Below are 3,623 nucleotides of genomic sequence, written 5' to 3'. Positions count from 1 at the left end.
CTGTATGTTTCTATCTAACTTTTTATTCGCTCCAATGCGCCTGCTGCTTTATTAACATGGTTTTATAATTAGCTTCACCTTATTTGTAATCCCGTAAGGGTCATATCGACACCCTTCCGGGATCATTTCTGGATGGTTTTCGGGATCGGTCCGGGATTACGCCGGGGTAATTTCGGGACTTTTTCGGGACTATTTCGGGATCATTTTGGGACCCTTCCGGGATCATTTCTGTATAGTTTACGGGATCCGTCTGGGATCCCGTCGGGGTTATTTTGGAATATTTTCGGGACTATTCCGGAATCATTTCGGGACTATTTCGCGATCATTTGGGGACCCTTCCGGCATCATTTCTGGATGGTTTTCGGGATCCGTGCGGGGTCTCGTCGGGGTCATATGGGGACTTTTTCGGGATCATTTGAGGGCTCTTCCGGCATCATTTCTGAATGGTTTTCGGGATCCGTCCGTGATATCGTCGGGGTCATTTGGGGACTTTTTCGGGATCATTTGGGGGCTCTTCAGGCATCATTTCTGGATGGTTTTCGGGATCCGTCCGGGATCTCGTCGGGGTCATTTGGGGACTTTTTCGGGATCATTTTGGGGCTCATCCGGCATCATTTCTGGATGGTTTTCGGGATCCGTCCGGGATCCCGTCGGGGTCATTTCGGGACTTTTTCGCGACTAATACGGGATCATTTGGGAACCCTTTCGGCATCATTTCTGGATGGTTTTCGGGATCCGTCCGGGATCCCGTCGGGGTCATTTCGGGACTTTTTCGCGACTAATACGGGATCATTTGGGAACCCTTTCGGCATCATTTCTGGATGGTTTTCGGGATCCGTCCGGGATCCCATTAGGGTAATTTCGGGACTATTAGGGGATCATTTGGGAACCTTTCCGGTATCATTTCTGGATAATTTTCGGGATCCGTCCGGGATGCCGACGAGGTCATTTCGGGACTATTTCGTGATCATTTGGGATACCTACCGGCATCATTTCTGGATGGTTTTTGGGATTCGGTCGGGATCCCGTCGTGGTCCTTTCGGGACTTTTTTTCGACTAATACGGGATCATTTGCGGACCCTTTCGGCATCATTTCTGGATAGTTGTCGGGATCCCGTCACGGTCATTTCCGGACTATTAGGGGATCATTTGAGGACCTTTCCGGCATCATTTCTGTATTGTTTTCGGAATCCTTTCGGGATCCCGTCAGCGTCATTTTGGGACTTTTTTGGGGCTAATACGGGATCATTTGGGGATCCTCTAGGGGTCGTTTCGTGACTTTTTCTGTTTTATTTCGGGATCATTTGGGGACCCTTCCGGCATAATTTCTTGATGGTTTGCCGGATCCATCAGGGTCATTTCGGGACCATTTTGGGATCATTTGGGGACCCTTCCGAGATCATTTCTGGATCCGTCCGGGATGCCGTAGGAGCCATTTCGGGATTTTTTGTTACTTTTCCGGGATAGTTTTTGGACCCTTCCGGGATCATTTCTGGATCTGTGCGGGATCCCATCTGGGTCATTTCCGGACTATTTCGGGATCATTTTGGGATCCTTCCGGAATCATTTCTGTATGGTTTTCGCGATCCGTCGTTGATTCCCTCGGAGCCATTTCGGAACATTTTCTGGAGTATGTCGGGGTCATTTGGGGACTTTTTCGGGATCATTTGGGGCTCTTCCGGCATCATTTCTGGATGGTTTTCGGGATCCGTGCGGGATCTCGTCGGGGTCATTTGGGGACTTTTTCGGGATCATTTGGGGGCTCTTCCGGCATCATTTCTGGATGGTTTTCGGGATCCGTCCGGGATATCGTCGGGGTCATTTGGGGACTTTTTCGGGATCATTTGGGGGCTCTTCCGGCATCATTTCTGGATGGTTTTCGGGATCCGTCCGGGATCCCATCAGGGTAATTTCGGGACTATTAGGGGATCATTTGTGGACCTTTCCGGCATCATTTCTGGATAATTTTCGGTATCCGTCCGGGATGCCGACGAGGTCATCTCGGGATTATTTCGGGATCATTTGGGATACCTACCGGCATCATTTCTGGATGGTTTTTGGGATTCGTCCGGGATCCCGTCGGGGTCATTTCGGGACTTTTTCTCGACTAATACGGGATCATTTGCGGCATAATTTCTCGATAGTTGTCGGGATCCGTTCGGGATCCCGTCACGGTAATTTCGGAACTATTAGGGGATCATTTGTGGACCTTTCCGGCATCATTTCTGGATAATTTTCGGTATCCGTCCGGGATGCCGACGAGGTCATTTCGGGATTATTTCGGGATCATTTGGGATACCTACCGGCATCATTTCTGGATGGTTTTTGGGATTCGTCCGGGAACCCGTCATGGCAATTTCTGGACTTTTCCGAGACTATTTCGGGATCATTTTGGGACCTTCCCAAGATCATTTCTGGATGGATTTCGGGATTTGTCCGGGATGCCCTCAGGGTCATTTTGGGACTATTAGGTGAGCATTTGAGGACCGTTCCGGCATCACTTCTGGATGGTTTTCGGTATCCGTTCAGATTCCCGTCGGAATAATTGCGGGACTTTTTCGGGATCATTGGGGTCCCTTCCGACATCATTTCTGGATGGTTTTTGGGATTCGTCCGGCATACCGTCGGGGTCATTTCGGGACTTTTTCTCGACTAATACGGGATCATTTGCGTGCCCTCTTGGTATCATTTCTGGATAGTTATCGGGACCCGTTCGGGATCCCGTCAGGGTCTTTTCGGAACTATTGGGAGATCATTTGAGGACCTTTCCGGCATCATTTCTGGTTAGTTTTCGGGATCCTTTCCGGGTCCCATCAGGGTCATTTCGGGACTTTTTCGGCATCATTTAAGATTGGTTTTCAGGATTCGTCCGGGATCCGTCAGGGTAATTTCTGGACTTTTCCCAGACTATTTCGGGATAATTTTGGGACCCTCCCAAGATCATTTCTGTATGGTTTTTGGGATTCGTCCGGCATCCCGTCGGGTTCTTTTTCGGACTTTTTCTCGACTAATACGGGATCATTCGCGGGCCCTTTCGGCATCATTTCTAGATAGTTGTCGGGATCCGTTCGGGATCCCGTCAGGGTCTTTTCGGAACTATTAGGTGATCATTTGAGGACATTTCCGGCATCATTTCTTGATAGTTTTCGAGATCCTTTCGGGGTCCAGTCAGGGTCATTTCGGGACTTTTTCGGGATCATTTAGAGGTGGCTTTCAGGATTCGTCCGGGATCCCGTCAGGGTAATTTCTGAACTTTTCCGAGACTATTTCGGGACCTTCCCAAGATCATTTCTGGATGGATTTCGGGATTTGTCCGGGATGCCCTCAGGGTCATTTTGGTATTAGGTGATCATTTGAGGACCTTTCCGGCATCATTTCTGGATGGTTTTCGGTATCCGTTCAGGATCCTGTCGGAATCATTGCGGGACTTTTTCGGGATCATTTGGGGTCCCTCCCAAGATCATTTCTGAATGGATATCGCGATCTGTCCGGGATCCCGTCAGGGTCATTTAGGGATGCGTTCGAGATCCCGTCACGGTCATTTCGGGACTTCTTCGGGACTATATCGGGATCATTTCTGGATGGTTTACGGGATCCGTCCAGGATCCCTTAAAGGTCATTTC

This window comes from Eurosta solidaginis, chromosome 5, assembly GCF_040869045.1.
Source record: "Eurosta solidaginis isolate ZX-2024a chromosome 5, ASM4086904v1, whole genome shotgun sequence".
Taxonomy (NCBI): domain Eukaryota; kingdom Metazoa; phylum Arthropoda; class Insecta; order Diptera; family Tephritidae; genus Eurosta; species Eurosta solidaginis.
Note: the sequence above shows the minus strand (reverse complement) of the source record.